Here is a 19,775-nt window from a genome sequence, read left to right as displayed (position 1 = left end):
AATGAATGACAGAGATGCACTCTGTTCACCTCATGGCTTCCAGGAAACAGGAAACAGAGTTGGGGACAGGGTTCCCATATGTCCTTCAAGTGTATGCCCCCAAGGACCCAGCATCCTTTGACTGAGTTTAAATTCCTAAATGTTCCACTAACTTCCAATTGTTTTGGTACCAAGATTTTAACACATAGGCCTTTGAGGTACATTTTATATCAAAAGTATAGTACTTTCTTCTCAAGCCTTCAGCTTCAAAATGAATGAAATAACTAACTTTCCTGTTTTTCTGCAGTTTTTTGACAGTATATTGGGTGACTTTTGGGCCTTCCCAAGCATGTGAGCCAGTTTCCATAATAAATTTCCTCTTATATATCAATATATACTACTAGTGCTCTTTCTCTGGAGAACTTTTCCCAGTACAATAACTCCTCTATGTCTTTATTGTTTTTCTCACTTATATATTAGTTTCATAGATCCACAAATCTGACTCATATTCATAACCAAAAGAAAATAATCATCCATGGATTTGGTCTTTTCAGTAATCATCAGGAATTCCCAGAGACAGATCTTACACAGATTATGTTTATGAATTTTGAAAACTACATTTTCATGAATGTTGAATGCAGCTTGATTAGTAATTTTAACTATTAGATTTATTAAGCATTATAACTGAGAAGCATGAGACTATTCATTAATATAATAAAATTTATGAAAAAACAAGGCCCTTAAGGTGTGCATTTATGTAATTATTTCATTTCTCTTTATTTTATATTTGACTCAAAGACAAGTAGTATAATTTAGTTAAAATGATGACTTTTAGGTACAAAGCAAACTGAGAGATTGATCAGTAAACTTTTCAACTCAATGGCTCAATAACAATAGTGACAGCTTTTGCAATTAGTTTAGGCTCTTTGTTTCTTGAGGCAACTGTAAAAGCTACAGCCATGTATTCACTTTCCAATGAAACTGGTACACATCATAAAAATTGTACTTGAGTTAATTGGTGCATTGGCTGGCAGATTCAGCAAAGAGGCCAAGCCTTGAGCCATCCAGTTACTGCTTAAACTGCTCTGTTGTAAAGGTGTTGGCTGGGATCATTGCAAAGGCTCTGCTTCCCCAAGGCTTATACAAGACACAAATTGAGAACTTTGGTATCTGGGGTTGTCCATCTGACACTTTTCATAAGCATCAAATACCCTCAAATTATGAAAAATATAAAGACATGCTCTAAATGGAGATATAAATAACAAATAATCATATTATAATATGATATAATCATATATAAAAACGTGTAGTAAGCTAATTCTGGTGAAAAAGTCAGAAATGATATAAAATTTATCTATTTTTAAGTTTAAACAATTCTTTGTAAAATTTTTTATAATCTAACATTGAAATGTCCAAAAAAAATTGACTCTGATTTCTCCATTTGATTCCAAATTCTGGCTCATCTACTCAATGGAAATAAACTTTGAACTCATTTTAAAAAGATTTTTTTCTTGAGTACTGTTACAAAACAAGAAATCCTGGTTTGTCTATTTAGAAAGCACTTTTAAAAGGGCAACAAATGCCTTCAGATAATTATCCTTAAACCTGAATGCCTTAGGAGAAAATAGTCAATGAACAGTGACTTCTTCACTCATTTTCAAAGACCTTTAGAACACATAGAATATTTCTCAAGACATACTCAAGATATTAAACATTCAAAAAGTTAAAAGTATCTCAGAATAGCATATTGTATAAATCTAAACCTTCAATTTTTAAACAATGAAAACAATGTATGTTTTGCTTTCAGGGCATTAACCACTAGATAAATAAAAGACATTTAAAATACTATTTTGTGTCATGTACATAGAAGAAAAATAGCAAGCCATTAAATATAACCTCAAGTGAGTTTTAATGTTGCATCCAAGTTCTTTAGGGATAACTATTCTCCTTTTGAGTGATTAGATTGATTCAAACATATTTATAGATTTGTGATGATATTGGAATTTTCGGCTTTCCTGAGAGATTTGCATTTGTTACATTTGGTAACTGGGAGTAGATTTACAATGACACTAATGAAACTTAAGATTCAGCTTGTTTCTCCCTTTGGTTCTTTTAGAAATGTCCTAGTATTGTGTTACCATGGTCCTATGTATGTAAAATTTTGCAAAAGTAAGATGTTTACTACATTTAGTCAAGACTACAAGTTATTTCCACTTCAACTCCTCCTCTGCCATACTTTCTCTGATATGGGGAGACTCTGGAGGGTCTGAAGGATTTGTGAGATATGGTTAATGGGAACTGGGTTGGGGATACGTTTATCTCTTTTATGTTCTTAAGAAACATCTGTATTTATTCTTATTCTTAGTTTTGTAACTTTATATTAAAGAGAATCACCAAATTTTCAGTACTTTGGGTGATTCCCAAGTCAGAATCACCCCTGACAAAAATTTTAATAAGACCCCTAGAGACATTTTAAATCTTTTAAATTCCTTGCAATCTTTATTGTGACTTGGTTTTATTTCTGTGGCTATGGACTATTTATCTTCTGCTACTAGTGAATTTTATCTCAACCAATTACATACCTGTCTGCCTATATTGAATATTGACCTATTGAAACATTTCCCTTCTGAATATGTACTTTCTAAAAAAGAAAAATATGACATGTCACATAGAAAACTATACTTTTCATGCTTCTAGCATAAAGTCCAAAATCTTGATATTTTATCCTTCCCTGACTCAATCACCCTTCCCATTCCACCCAACTTTCATAATCTATGCTTTAGCTAAAAGGCAGTGATCCATCTCTGTCAATCCCTTCTGACAGAAATAAACTCTCAGGTCTGGTTACAACATCCAAATTATGCTGCAGCTCTAACCCACTTAGATTGAAATGTAGAATTTCCATAGAATTGGTTGTCCATCCCCAATCCAACCCACATGGGTTAGAACTGCACTATAAATTGCAGTATAATCTTTGCTTGGAACGCTCTCCCTCATCATCAACCACTGTCTCTACATCTTACCAAAATAACTCCACTCTAACCTTATTTCTGGACTCATCTTCGAAAACAGTTGTCTCAGGAAGCCTTCTCCAAATACCCTAGATTTAGTCAAATGTGACATTTCTTTTATTTCTCCTTATCTTGAATAGATAGTAATCAATGCAAGGACACTCATGTTGTTGATAGCAATATTTCTAATACTCATATAATTCTTGGCCTCTACTGGATAAGCCATGGTTAATGTTTGTTAAGGAAGGAAAGAAAAGAGAGCAAGTGAAGGAAGGAAGCAAAGAAAGAAGAAAACCAAAAATATTAAAGACATAAAACAAATAAAGAAAAATTAATGTGGATGAATGGTGGCCAACCTGAGATTTGAAGTAAGCTCTGACCTGCCAAGTGGGTTTTCTTATACACTAACCTATTTCATGCTATCCACAAAGACATAACACACAAAAGCTAATAATAGATGCTAGATGTTTTCATGCTAACCTATACCATTTTCTTGTTTTCAGTAAGTGTGGTAGCTCTGTGTAAGCATCATGTAAATTTTATTCATTCATTCAATGTGACTGAATTTAGTACTACACACTGAAGGAGAAGTGTGGGAGGGTATGAATGTATATAATCTATTATAGAGAAGATAATAGTAATTGCACACTACAGGTAGCATATATATTTTAACGTGTTCTATAACCAGATTTTTGTTTTTGATTATTAAAGAACAAATGTGAATCACTTCCTGAAAAGTATTCATGGTTCCATAAAACACAGATTCAATTATGTATACATTTTACACAGAGAAAAAGGAAAATACTACCAAGTATGATATTGCTATTACAAATAGATGGTCAGTGCAGAAAAGAGCTTTAAAGAGTGTGGGATTGATAGCCCATTTCTTATGGTAGCAATAAACATGTAAAATAATATATTTATTTTCATTGGCAATCCTTAATTAAGAAATCAAGTGCTTACATAAAGTCTGTTGATAAATACTGAAAAGTTACTTTTAAATCTTCTCCCTGTTTCATTATGTGGAATATCTCTCTTCCTCAAAAAACACTTTTCAGATATTTATTAGAATTCCCTGGAAACAGATGGGGATGAAGATTTGAGTACAAGAAGTTTATTGGGGAAACATCCAAGAAAAAGTCCCTTCAGGGATATAGAGGAAATGGGATTTAGCAGAGGTACAAGTTAATTGAAATTCATTTTAACACAGGCATGCTGTCTTTATTGTATAATTCCTCTTTCTTCAGGAGACTTTGAAATGGGAATGGTCATATAAATCAATATCACATACCATAGGAGGTCTGTACTCTTGCAATATTGATTGAGAAAAGAAAGACTAAGCCTTTGGATTTCTGCATCATTGGATGCAAGTTGCCCCGGTGATAAGCCTTAACCTAGGGCAAGGCAACAGAGAGCAATTCCAGAGAGTTATAGAGTCAATACTTCCAGTCACTTGAGAAATGAGGTCCTCTGCCCACTGTGGGAATTCACTTCATGGTCAAGTTATAGCATTAAATCGAACTTAAGAGCTGACCTGAAGGATGTGTTTTATACTGTTGCTTTAAGGAAAAAATGGATGGTATACACATTTTAAGAAAAGCTTTTACTGAAAGGAAAATGAAGAACTGATAATTAGAATAAAATCTTAAATTTTTTTAATCCTGGAGATAGCCAAATAACTTGAAGTGTAATTACCTGAATAATTATAATAACTTTTTATTTCATTTAGATAATGTGACTCATTACCAAAGTATCTGAATATGTACTTTTGAAATACTGTACCATATTTTCTGCATGTTGGAGAATTGGGGAGACAGGAGCTCTAGCTCACTAAAGCTTTTGTTTTTTCATCAGGACTTATTTATTACCTCTTAACCAATGAACACTAATTGTAACAAATTAATCAATACAACAACTTATTACTGTAATTTAACAACACTGATTTTTCTTGCATTTAAATTAGATAAATTTGCCTAACAACCCACTTGATTTTTAATACATCAGCCAACACAATGTAACAATAGTATCTAAAAGAACTCCAAATTACAGTATGAGTCTCCTGAAAAAACTTTGTTACTGTCAATTAGCTCTCTATCTACAGAACACAGGAGGCAATGGCACTGTCCAGTAAAGTAAATCTCAGTCTGGGAATAATTTTCCAGATCACTTGCTTCTCAAATTGTATTCAATAATTGAATGTGTTTGTAAAACCTCAAAGTGTAGATTTTAAGTTAAAATACGAAAAGAAAAAGTGAAGGTAGTGAATTATCAACATCTTATAGGTACTTAGTAATGAGTGAACATTGCTTTTGGTAATTCAAAATTTTGATAACTCTATAATTTATATTAATTGTGTGGTTCATATCTTTTCTATAAAAATATAAAACTTACCAATTTCCCCTCAACACAAATATGCAAAATGTATTGCACTGATGGATTTTAGATTCTTATTGGCCAGAGGAGCTTCATTAAGTGTCAAATGTAAAGGAAACTGCTGTTATACATTAATCCATTCTTCATGTTTGTTTTCTGGCAAAAATTAGGGATGAGCATTTTATTTTTGGAGAAATGCTCTTCAATTAGCATTTGTTTGGCTTAAATTGTTTTGTCAAGTTTTATAATATGATGCTTCTTAAGTTCAAGCTTTATGTTCTTGGGAATAAACACCCTATTTTCTCATTCTTAGAATTTCAAAACCTAATGGGGTTCCTGGCTTTCAGTAGATGTTTACTAAAGGTGAAGAAAATTAGCTAAGTGATTATACGGAGGCCCACAGATTGAGTTTCTGCATACCAAGTCAACTGTAGTGTTTATAGCTATGGGTGTTATAATGTGATGTACTTGAAAAACTGGATGTGGAAGTATCTTTTTTTTAAACTATGTGTACATAAAATAAAACTTGTTTATATGACTTGTATGCTTAGCATCTATATTTAATTGTATAAATAGCATTAAACATGGTAGAAAATATAAATTATTAAAATGTTCTAGAGGAAATAAGTTACCTTATAAACTTAAATTTCAAACTATTACTTGGCATATGTTTCAGGCATCTTTAAACATACTGATAACTAGCATGGCTGCTTGAATCTTGGAACAGAGCTCTAAAAATAGTTGACATTTTCCTGTTCCTATAGTAACAGAGAAAATGGCTTCATATTCTACCACTGCTCCCACAGAGCTTAATGTTCTCTTTGGATTGCTTATACACTATACTACTATGTTATTGTAGTAAAAACTACCATTATTCTTTTCTCTGTATTTTTTTATGTCTCTTTTAACAATCTGATCACTAGTGCAACAATCTGAGTATTTACCTGACTTGGTTAAAAGTCCAGTTATTTTTCAAGAAACTGAATTTTACCTTTAAAAAAAAAAAGCTAAGATCAGCCCAGGCTTTCACTTGTGATTTGAACTGTCCTAGAAAGTTGCAAGTACTCTGTCTACCTTAATATTAACACTTTACCAATGGCAACTGATTCTTTTTGGTTAAATAATTATCCCCCTTTTTAATGAATTACGACCACTTACTCTCTGGGGACCTCCAATAAATTTCCTAATTTAAAGTGTATCTCCTGGTACCATTCACACCAATTCTAGTAACACTTTTTTCCTCACTTATCAAAATGGGAGAATTTGTCTCTTTCTTACTTTGGAAGGATAGAGGTACCTATGAACTGTTTTGATGAGAGAGTTGTTGGTGAAATAAAAATATGTTTATTCTGGGAGTGGGAAATTTATTTCAATATATCATTTACTCTTGTTTAGATTATATCATTTAAATAAGAATCTCTCCATTCCTGAAAATGTAATCATGATAGTGCACCCGTTGGTGATTGTGGTAGGCAGAGTAATAATTCTTCCATATGACCAAGTCTAAATTCCCAAGAAATGTGAATATGTTAGATTATACAGCCAAGGGGAACTAAAGTACATATAAAATTAAAGGCACTCAATTCAGGTAATCTTATATTAGGGAAATCATATTTCATTATCCTGTTGGGCCAATACTAGCACATCATAAAAGTGAAAGAGAGATAGAAATATCTCCCTGGAAAAACCAAGGAGATGGGGTCCTGGGAAGGACTTTGCTGGATGGTACATAATTTGAACATGGAGGAAGTTGGCAAGAAAGCAGGAAAATCAGATGGCTTCTTGAGGTTAGAAAAGGCAAGGAAACAGACTAAGAAATTTGTGTTGTTCTAAGCCACCAAGTTTGTAATAATTTGTCACAGCAGCATTTGGAAACTAGTACAGTGGGGACCAATGGAGAAGAATTTCTAATGGTAAGGAATGGATCAAGAAATAGGGTATTGGATAACTTTCTTTATTGGGAGACTTTGATTATTCAAATGATAATGTGATAATTTGGCAAAAGGACATATACTGTCTCTAGAGAAGCAAACCTCTGGTAGGAAACAACATGAAGGTAAATGCAAGTCTTCACACTTAACATTGTTCTGTAGTTAAAATATTCATTTAGTTTTTAGATATTCTCATTCAAAGAAAGTCAAAGCAGAATAGCTTTTATTAATATATTTGAATGGATAATAGATTAAACAAATAAAAAGATAAAAAAGAAGCTAAACGACCAGTTCTATTTATTATTAGCATGTAGTCCAAGAATTTTGATAAAACTTTTTATGAGTTATTTCTGTATACATTACACTATAATGTATCAATGTTACTGCACTGATTTGAAAAATATACACCTTTACTGATGACATTAAAAATAATATTCTATAATGAGATTTTAAAATCTCATTAATTCACTTGTATTTTAATTGTCATATTCATTTTATCAATAGTAGAATCATCAGTGAATATAATGGAATGTATTTTACATTATTAAAAACTATACATTATATTTAATTTATAAATGTAACTTGATCTTTAATCTTACTACGCTTATTGAGTTCCCTGAATAGTTTTTCACTCTGGAAAATGTGATGTTGAAGAATTTATTCAATACTATCTATTATATATTATTATGTTTATTTCATATGCATCAATATTTCAAGCAGATAGTATGCAATTTCTATTACATGTGCTTCATAAAATGAGTAATTCTATGATAACCCAAAAAACCTGATCCAATCAAAACTGGTGTGAGAAACCGAAAGTATAAATAAGGACTAAAAGGTATAATAGATAATGTGAAATAAGAAGAAAAGGGGCAAAGGGGAAGGGAAGTGGGAAGAGTAGGAAAAAGGAAAGAAGGGAATAGAATTAATATGAGAAAATGAAAAAATGGAAACAAAGTCTTTGTAAATAGGGAGGGGTGGAGGGATTGAAGGGAGGGTAGGGAAATGGGGAAAAACAATAAGAACCAAGAGAGGTTATGTAAAGGTAAAAATTGCTAATGATGAATGTCTTTATAATGTATACCTGAAATGTACCGATAAAATTAATTTTTTAAAAAGCTATGCTGTATTTTAGTTATATTCACTTACATCTTCCAGTCCAGATTGTTCACTTGAAAGTGCCTATGGTAGAGGAATGACGTATTTTTGTTTATATTTAAACACCACAAGGTTGAGTCAGGGGTGTAGCTCAGTGGCAAGAGCCTGGCAAGAGCAAGGTCCTGAATTGGGTTCCCAGTACCAGAACAAACAAACAAACAAACAAACAACCCCACAAGCTTAGCTGGCATGTGGTGAATGGGTTGTTTCAGTCACTTTTCTCTTTACTGAAACAAAATACCCAACACCCTAAATCAAAGGTTTATTTAGCTCATAGCTCATAGAGATTTCAGTTCATAATCAGCTGGCTCTAAGGCAGGGTGGCACATGGCAGGAGGCAACAGTTCATGGCAGCAGAAGACAGCAAAAACAAGGGAGCTTCATAGTGTCTGTCTTCCTGCCTGTTTATCTTATTCAGACTACTTAGGGTAGGTAGTACTCACACCCTTAATCCTAGTGCACTTGGGCCTTGCATTGTACCATAAATCACACACTCTAGATTCAACCACCTCCAAAATTGCCCCACCTCTTTTGCATGAGGCTTTGAGGGGAGATCTGAACACAAGACATAAGTTTGTAATGGGGACAAGAAGAAAATAAAAGATGAGACTATGTGAGATGCTGTTGGAGTGATCCAGATGGGATGGTGACTTGGTTTAGGATAGTTTAATTTAGATGGGAAGAAATTGATATGTTCAAGATATATGGAGATGTTGTAGAGTTACATTTGACAGAAACCTCAAACGCATATGATGAATAGGGCATATTAGGAACGTGATATAGATTTTTAATAGAATCTAGTAAGGTGATGTCTCTGAAACTGAGACATACAGATATAAATGCAGAGAGTAGAATATGCAGAAATAAAATAAACTGTGTAGAACATGTAATATCTGAGATTACAACTGAGTACCAAAATCAAAATTTTAAATAAAAATGTAGTTATTCAAATATGAAATTTCAAAGAGAAGCCCCAATTTTGGGAGATACATATTTATAAATTGTTATGGACCCCTGTGAGATTTGCACAGGTCTGGGGTTATAGAGAAGACTTTGCAAAATGCAAACAAAATAAACCCAAATATTTTCCATCATTTTGAACATTAACTAGTTTACTGCTTTTTCACATAAACCTTTCACTACCAAAGTAAATAAATTGCATATTATATTGAAATATATGAATATTATTTTCATATTTTCTAAGATTTTACCATTTGAGTATTTTGGTCAGCTTTACAAAATGTCTCACTTTTATCCAACAGGTATTTGTTCATATGGCCAGTTTCATGTTTTTAACATCTTGAATTATCTTTACTCAGAAACTTATTTCAATATAAGTTTTTAAAACCTATTAGATAAATACTTCATTTCCTCTTTATAAAAGGAAATCAATGGTCTTTTCATTTAAGCTTTATTTGAATTCAGTGAATTAAAGTGTTCTACATATTGCTGTCTAGTACCCTAAAAGTTAAAAGGTAGTAAAATCTTATTTTTTTGTACCAAAACATATGCCATCGAACAATATAGGTCTTCATTTCTCCATTTTGAAAAAATGCATATCAAGAATATAAACATAAAAAAATATAAAACTCAAAGGTGGAATGCTTGCCTAGTTTTTGATCTCTAGTACTACAAAAACAAACAAAGGATAACAAAATAGTTAACCCAAAGCCAATAAAGATAAAAATTAACCAGGATACAGTTTATTTGATTGGTCAAGGGATCTTTTTCTATATTTGCTTCCACCTATGGTGTTAAGTTCTCATTTTCATACTTTTGAATTAGCTGGTAGGAAGAAATAGAGTGAAAGAGTCCTTCCCTTTAAAGACACATTTTGGAATTACATTCCATCATTTCCTCTGTTATTTCTCAGGTCAGTACACAATAACATGGCATAATGATATACTTATCATGGGAACCCACAATGGTTATCTAAAAATCTGTGTTCTCTTCAAAAAGGATTACCCAAATAAAATGTTAGGAACAAGGACCCTCAAAGAAATATTTGATTTTGTTAAAACGCAGAGGTGCTATAGCATTCAAACTGTTAGATTCTTTTGGAGTATAGAAACCTCAATGGTGCTTCTCCCCTGGATGCCACAGGAAACCACAACTGCTAACACTCATCACTGTGGTGCAAATGCAAGGCTAAAGAAAAACTCCTAACTTATTAAAATAATACATATGGTGCAAATATCAGTTTAAAGCTTTTGACTTATCCAAGTAAAGGAATATGAAGGGATTGTAAATATATGTCCTTTGATAGACTATCTTGTACAAGTGGATTTCTGCTTATTGAATATGTAAAATAAGGTAATTCATTGACTTGTTTTAGTATTTTGTATGCCTTAGAGTTCTGTTTTAAATCATGTATTTTTTGAGCCTGAGGTTGCTTATATGAGTATATAAGTGATTGTTTATTGCTTCAGCTGCTTCAATAAGATATCTACTACTATTAGATCAAGAATACACCTTGTGAAATTAGATTTTAGGCCTTAGCTCCCACTAGAAATTGTTTCCTTACCAGATTTAATGAATGAAATCTTGGGGCCCTTTATCCATCTATCCATTCCTCCAATGCACACTTATCAAAAGCCTGCAAAATTATAAGTATCACTTTTGTTTTTCTTTGAATCACCACCTATGACATATTAAATAACATTTTAACAACCTAAACTTTAAACACCAATGTTGATTAACATGACCTTTGGGATTTGTGAAGCTACCTGCATCTTACCAAAACAAGTCCATGAAAATAGTCACTTTGAACTAAAATGTCTGCATTCCAGTGTTGTTCTTAACACCATAAGTGGGCTACCTCCACCAGTGTCCCCACTGTGGGAAACACACTCTATTCCTGCTCTTTTGGACTCTTTCTGAATTTTAAAAATTTACTATCCCAGTCTCTGCTCTGTGGTTTTTACAAAGCTTATGCTTATTCAGTGTTCTGCAGCATTGTGATTGTATGCTGGCTACACTTCTTTTAGAATGCTCATTCTCATGAAGCAAGAAAATAAATTGATTTGAAATTAAAAAAAAAATCTGTGTTCTCTTACTAAGAAACAAGAAGAGAATTGTTACCAGTAGTAGTTTTGCATCTATTTACATAGATGATTTTCATAGAAAATAATCTGTCAAAATTAAAGTACAGAGTGCCACAGCAACAACAGCAACAACAAAAGAACAGAACCTCACTGTTAACCCAATAGTCTGGAGATCAAAAGATTTCTGAAAGTAAAGAGTTTATTTATTTTATTTTTATTTATTTTTTTGTTGTTGTTAAATTCTTTTATTGGTACATTGTAGGTATGCAACACAATTACATTTCTCATTGGGAATTGTACCTTTACATAATGCATCTTGGTTCTTATTTTTTCCCCATTCCTAGCCCTCCCTTCACTCCCTCCATCCTTCCCTATTTACAAAGACTTTATTTCCATTTTTTCCATTTCTCAGCATTTTTCCTTTCCCTTCTTTCCTTTCCCCTGCCCCTCCCACTACCCCTACCTCTTTGGACCTCTTCTTCCTATTTTGCATTATCAATTATTCATTCTAATCATTGGTACATTTTAGGTATACAATATAATGACATTCATCATTGGAAATTTACACCTTTACATAATCTCTCTTGGTTCTTATTTTTCACCCAGGCCCAGCCTTCCCTTCAACCCCTCCAGTCCTCCCTATTTACAAAGATTTTGTTCCTATTTTTCCATTTTCTCATGTTAATCCCATTCCCTTCTATCCTTTCCCCTAGCCCTCCCACTTCCTTCCCCTTTGCCCCTTTTCTTCCCACTTCACATTACCTATTACACATTTTAGTCCTTATTTACACTTTCAGTTTCTCACACCAGAGTAATTATTCAGTATTTATACATGTGTGTCCTATTTATGTCACTTAAGAGTATTGCCTCAATGTGCATCCACTTAGCTATAAATGTCTTTAACTTCTCATATTTTATGGCTGAGTAGTACTCCATTTTATAAAAAAAAGAGCACATTTTCTTTATCCAGTCTCCAGTTGATGGGCATTTGGGCTGTTTCCAAGTTTTAGCTATCACAAACTGTGCTGCTATGAACATGGGTGCACATATATCACTGTGGTATGATTCTTTTAATTCTTTGGGGAAGATCCCCAGCAGTGGAATAGTGGGATCAAATGGGACTTCCAGTCTAAGTTCTTTGAGGTATCTCCATACTGATTTCCACAGTGCTTGCACCAGTCTACACTCCCACCAGCAGTGGAGCAGGGTTCCTCTTTCCCCACAGCCCTGCCAGCATTTGTTATTGGTTGATTTCATGAGAGCAGCCATTCTTTCTGGAGTGAGGTGGAATCTCAGCATTGTTTTCATTTGCATCTCTCGAATGACTAGTGCTGTTGAACACATTTTCATGTATTTATTTGCTATTTCTACTTCTTTGTCTGAGAAATGTCTGTTCATTTCAGATGCCCATTTTTGGATTGGGTCTTTAAATTTGGGAGGTCTGATCTTATTAAGTTCTTTATAAATTCGAGATAGTAGACCTTTTTCTGAGGAAGAGCAGGTGAAGATTTTTTTCCCACATTGTGGGTTGTCTCTTCACACTGCTGGTGGTTTTTCTTGCTGTGCAGAAGCTTTTTAATAAGAAGAGATCCCACTTGTTGATTGTGCTAGTTCACAGGCAACTGAGGTTTTGTTCATAAAATCTTTTCCTACACCGATGTCTTCAAGAGTTCCACCTAACGTCTGTTCCAACTGGTTCAGAGTTTCTATTTTAATATTTAGATCTTTAATTCATTTTGATTTTAGTTTAGTGCATGGTGAGAGATATAGGTCTAGTTTTAGTCTTTGGCAAGTTGAAGCCCAATTTTTCCAGCACCATTTATTAAAGAGGCTATCTTTCCTCCAGTGAGGGTGTTTGGCTCCTTTATCGAAGATGAGATGGCTGAGTGTGTCTGGCATTGTTTCTGCTCTTCTAATCTGTTCCACTGGTGCTCAGGTCTGTTTCTTTGCCAGGACCATGCTGGTTTTATCACAGGAGCTTTGTAGTATAGTTTCAGGTTGGGGATTGTGATACCCCTTGCCATGTATCTGTTACCTAGAATTGCTTTTGCTATTCTGGGTTCCTTCTTGTTCCAAATGAATTTTTGGATTGTTTTCTCAAGGTTCATGAAGTATGCTGCTAGGATCTCAATTGGAACTGCATTAAATCTATATAGCAGTTTTGGAAGTATGGCCATTTTCACTATATTAATCCTTCCTACTCAGGAGCAGGGGATGTCTGTCCATTTTCTGATATCATCTTCAATCTCTCTTTTCAGAGTACCATAGTTTTCAGAGGAGAGGTCTGTGATTTCTTTTGTTAGGTTAATTCCCAGGTATCTCAGTTTTTTGGATGCCATTGTGAAAGGAATTATTTGCCCTATTTCTCTCTCAGTGAGTCTGACATTTATGTAGAGGAAAGCTTTTGATTTTTGTGTGTTGATCTTGTAACCAGCTACTTGACTGAATTTGGTTATTAAGTCTAGAAGACTTTTGGTGGAGTTCTTGGGGTCTTCTATATGGAGTATCATGTCATCTGCAAATAACAATAGTTTGACTTCTTCATTTCCTATCTTTTTTCCTTTTAATTCTTTCTCTTGTCTAATTGCCATGGCTAATGTTTCCAGAACTATATTGAACAAAAGTGGTGATAATGGACATCCTTGTCTTGTTCCTGATTTGAGTGTGAAGGATTTCAGTTTTTCACCATTTAGTATGATATTGGCTATTGGTTTTTCACAGATGGCTTTTATCAGTTTGAGGTAGAGACCATCTATTCCAATTTTTTGTAGGGTTTTTATCATAAATGCATGTTGGATTTTTTCATATGCTTTTTCTGCGTCTATGGAGATAATCATATGGTTTTTGTCCTTGGCTCTATTGATATAGTGTATTACATTGATTGATTTGTGTATATTGAACCATCCCTGCATCCCTGGGATGAATCTCACTTGATCAGGGTGTATGATTTTCTTGATGATCTTCTGCATTCTGTTTGCCAGTATCTTATTAAGGATTTTTGCATCTATGTTCATTAGTGAGATTGGCCTATAGTTCTCCTTTTCATTTGGGTCTTTCTCTGCTTTGGGGATCAAGGTGATGCTTGCTTCCAGGAATGAATTTGGGAGTATTGCTTCCCTTTCAATTTCATTGAAGAGTTTAAACAGTAGTGGGAGCAGTTCCTTTCTAAATGTCTTATAGAATTCAGCAGTGAAGCCATCAGGACCCAGGCTTTTCATAGTTGATAAATTTTTAATTCCATTTTCAATTTTATTGGTGGATATTGGGTTGTTCAGAATTTTTAGGTCTTCTTTGTTCAACTTTGGTAATTCATATGTATCTAGGAATCTGTCCATTTCTTCTGTGTTGTCCATCTTATTGGCATATAGGTTCTGGAAGTAGGTATTGATGATCCTCTGGATTTCTGCTGGGTCTGTTGTAATTTCACCCTTTTCATTCCTAATTGCATGGATTTGGGCCTTTTCTTTCCTTTTTCTGATAAGGTTGGCTAAGAGTTTGTCAATTTTGTTGATTCTTTCAAAGAACCAACTCTTGGCTTCACTGATTTTTTTGTATCATTCTCTTAGTCTCCATTGCATTGATTTCTCTTCTGATCTTTATAATTTCCTCCCTTATATGAGCTCTGGGGTCGTCCTGCTCTCCTTTTTCTAGAAGCTTTAGGTGAGGCATCAGTTTGTTTAATTGGGCTCATTCTGTTTTCCTAATATGCATATTTACTGGTATGAATTTCCCTCATAAGACTGCTTTCATTGTATCCCATAGATTCCAATATGTTGTATTGTCATTGTCATTTAATTGAAGGAACTTTCTGATTTCTTTAATTTCCTCTGTGACCCATTGGTTATTCAGAAGTGTGTTGTTCAATTTCCATGTGTTTATGAAATTTTTTGAGTTTCTTTTGCTATGGATCTCCAATTTCATTGCACTATGGTCAGATAATATACAGGGGATAACTTCAATTCCTTTGCACTTACTTAAACATGTTCTATGTGTGAGTATGTGGTCTATTTTGGAGAATGACCCATGTGCAGCTGAGAAGAATGTGTATTCTGATTTTGTGGGGTGGAAGACTCTGTAAACATCTGTGAAGTTCATTTGTTCAAGAGTTCAATTGTGTTCTAGTATTTCATTACTTATTTTTTGTCTAGTTGATCTATCTATTTGTGACAATGGGGTGTTGAGGTCCCCCACTACAATTGTATTAGTGCATATATGACTTTTCATGTCCGTTAGTATTTGTTTTATATAGTTGGGCACACTAGTGTTTGGCGCATAGATATTTATGATTGTCATCTCTTCCTCTTGGATTGTTCCCTTTACAAGAATTTAGTGTCCTTCTTCATGTCTCTTAATCAGTGTTGGTCTGAAATCTACTTGATCTGCCAAGAGTATAGCTACTCCTGCTTTTTTTCGGGTTCCCATTGCATTGTTGTTTTCCACCCTTTAACTTTCAGTTTATGAGTTTCCTTTTGAATTAAGTGTGTTTCTTGTATGCAGCATAATGTTGAATTTTGCTTCTTGACCCATTCTGCTAGTCTATTTCTTTTGATTGGTGAATTGAGACCATTAACATTGATGGTTATAACTGAAACGTATTGACTTGTCATTGCCGTGAGTTTTTCTTTTTGTTGGGTTGTCCCCCTTTCCATTTAATTTCTTGTCATGCCAGATGGGTTCATTCTGCTTTGCTTCCTGGGGTTGTGATCCTCAATGTCTGTTCCTAGGATATTGTGTAAAATTCTTTGGAGTGGTGGTTTGGTATTCACAAAGTTCTTAAGGTGCTCTTTGTCATGAAAGTATCTTATTTCTCCATCCATTTTGAAAGACAGTTTTACAGGGTCCATCAATCTGGGTTAGAGGCTATTTTCTTTTAGGGCTTGGAATATGTCACTCCAAGCTCTTCTTGCCTTGATGGTTTGTGTTGAGAAGTCTGCTGTGATTCTGATGGACTTTACTTTGTATGTGATTTGTTTCTTTTCTCTAACTGTTGTAAAACTTTGTTCTTCTGTTGAGTTTCTGGAATCTTAACAATTATATGCCTATGTGTAGATTTTCTTTGATCAAGGCTATTTGGAGCCCTGTATGCCTCACTTATCTGTATGTCAAGCTCTTTTCCCCTGCTTGGGAAGGTTTCTGCCATTATTTCTGTGAAGAGTTTTTTGATGTCATCTGCACTCTCTCCTGTTTCTTCATTGACTCCAATCAGTCTTATGTTATTCTTTGCATCATCTAGTAGCTGCTGGGTTGATTTCTCAAGTCCCCTTATAATTTTGAAGCAATTTTTCTTTTCTTGGTCATTAATTGCAATCTTATCTTCTATATCTGAAATTCTGTCCTCACATTGGCTCGTTCTGCTGTGTAGACTTTCAATGGAGTTTTTCTACTCCTGGAAATCTATTTGCATCTGTTTTACGGATTCCATTTGTTTCCTATGTTGGGATTCCATCATGTTCCTCAGCTCCTCTCCAGATTTATTAATCATGTCTTGCACTAGGAGCCCAATTTCTCCTGTTATCTGAGAAATTATTTCTGATTTCATTTTTTCCAGATCCCCTTTTGTTGCCAATTCATTGGGTCCAGGTTGTTGAATATCAGAGTGTTCCATCTCATTTCCCTTTGGGATTGCTGTAGGTGATCTGGAAGTCTGGTTTTGAGACTTATTCACATGTTTTCGCATTTTGACTGAGGGGGTTGTTGGTGCCTGCATGGATTACCTCCTCTGAGCTGGGAGAGGTGGGACAGGGGCCTGGAGCAGTGGTAGGGATGGTGGCCCAAAAGCCCTTTCCTCTGGGCTGGGAGCAGCGGGAGGATTGGTGGCCAGGAAGCCCCTTCCTCTGGACCATGGGGTAGTGGGAGGGTGGCTCAGAAGCCCTTACCTCTGGGCCGGGAGTGGCGGGACTCAGTACCATGGTCTGGTGGCCCAGTGTCCTCTGCATCTTTATAGTGTGGAACCATGTGGCTGTACAGAGAAGCGGGGTGGGGGGTTTGTTCATCGGGCTGATTTGGCTTGTTCTGTGTGACTCGAGACCTCGGCAGGGGGTGCGCAGACCTGCCTGTCTGCAGTGGGCTGTTTCAGCGTGTTCCGCGCAACTCGTGACCTCGGTCATAAAGAGTTTATTTAGCTATCAGAGATGTTAGCCTGAAAAAAGAACTGGTCCTGGGCCAAGATGCAACAGCCCCTGGAAGCAAGGGTAGTTAGCAATTTGAAAAATTTCTGCAGGATCTAAGAAGATAGAGTATTTTGTAGAGAAAATTTTAGGAAGGACATTCCCCAAATTATTGTATTCACATTGAACCTACTTTAGAAGTAGATCAAAGGGGGGTCATCACAAGACTTTGGGATAGACAGATACTCTACAAGGAGAAGCACTTGTTGCTTGAGTCAATTGAGGCTGTAAGCTAGATACAGTGGCAAGTAGGGGTTCTCCACAGGTTATAGGATTTGAATTAAGATTTTAATATACATTCAAAAATGTAAAATAGTCATTTTGTTCTTTTAGTCCTAGATCTTATTACTGCTTAACCTACCCCTATCTCTTATCCCTCCCATTCTTTGGAATTTTTAATTAAATTTAGGACATGTAAGGATTTTTCTCTTGCTGTCACCCAACCTGGGTAGAATAAGAAGGATTAATTTCATCTTGTAAGATTCTTGAATTGTAATGAATTTTGCTGAAAATTAGAAATGGAGAAAGGGAAATATCCTCTGAAAAGGAAAATAGCATAAACAACAGGATCCAAAAGGGAAATATAAGTCAATATAGCAAAGAATTACTTAAGTTCCCTTTTCTTCTCAAGTAGAAAAATATAACAAATTGGAGCTTACATGAAGACTAGAGAGTTAGACAGATGAAGCTCACCATGGAGAGTTGTAAATCAAGGCAAGAAACCAAGACTTGCTTAGTAGAATTCAAGGTACTGTTAAAGAATTTTAAGGAGAGACCTGACATTGTCCAAATTGCATTTTAGCAAGAATATTCTGGCAGGATTAGAGAACATGGATCTGTTGCAGAGCCAGATAGAAGTAGGAACATAATTTAATTGATATCACAAGATTCCAAGATGAATTCAAAACTTGGATAATGATTCAGTCAGCCATGCTTACATAAAAAGATATCAATAAAACTTATGTACACCAAAGCTTAGGTGACAATACTTTATGTACATTGTTATACATTCATCATCACAGGAGGATGATATCAACCAAAGGACAAGTTGAGGCAAACTGAATTTGAGAATAGATTTTATTCAAGCCAAAATGGGAAAGGCCACCCATCAAAATGTATATTCTAGTATTCTAGTTGTCAAGAATAAATGCTTTTACATAGCATCTGCAGTATCTGGTTTTATAGATTACCAAAAAAAAAAATACAAGAAAGGGTTATATCAAGTTGGTTGTTAACAATTACATTGGTCAAGAATAGTGCAGCTGGTTAATTGTTGCTCACTTATGATAAAAATAATCGAGATAAGTAGGAAAAGGCTTTTACTAGGCTTACTTAAGAACATTGTGACTTTATTTTTTTGTGACATTTCGAATCTTTTCTCTGTGAGGTACCCCAGCTCCATGGAAATCTTAGCATTTGGGATCTTCCTAGGCCTCATCCTATCTACCTCTTTGCCTGACCCTAATTTATTATTGTAAAAATAAAAGTGACACTTTCCTGAATTCTTTGAGTCATTCCACAGGATGCTTGTAACTAAGAGGTTATTGGCAATCCTCAAATTTGTTGCCAATTTGTCAGAAGTGCAGGACCCATGGGAAAACCAAGCTTGAGTCTGGTGTTTGAAGTGAGGACAGTTCTAAGGGCACTATACCCTTAATTTGTGAAGTGGCCCAAATTTCAGTAGTTCTGTCAGAACTGTGTTGCAAGGACCCAAGATAAGAGAGGAAGATAAGTATTTCAGATATAAAAGAAGTTGGGCATGGTGACTATTAGGCTTCCAAACAAAAGAAATTGAAAGTGTACCCTAGGTTTAACATCAATTGGATTTTTTGTACATTGGAAGTAGATGTTTACCTCAGAATATTGAAACATGTTTCCTGCCATGAATATATAGTGAAACTTTTGGATGTTGTCCATGTTTTGGACCATTTTCTGTCACACAGATCTTTATCACTGGCTGAAGGCCAACTAGCATTACTAGACCTTTTCCACTAAACCTGATGTTAAACTCATGCAAGAACCAAAAATGCCTCAAAATTTTCTAGTGTGTGCCACTTTTACTGAGACCCACTGGCTAACCTAGAATGAGGACAAATAATCTAGAGAGGGTTA

The sequence above is a fragment of the Heterocephalus glaber genome, unplaced genomic scaffold (genome assembly GCF_053883595.1).
Source record: "Heterocephalus glaber isolate CG9 unplaced genomic scaffold, H.glaber_assembly_v1.0 deba00001600, whole genome shotgun sequence".
NCBI lineage: Eukaryota > Metazoa > Chordata > Mammalia > Rodentia > Bathyergidae > Heterocephalus > Heterocephalus glaber.
Note: the sequence above shows the minus strand (reverse complement) of the source record.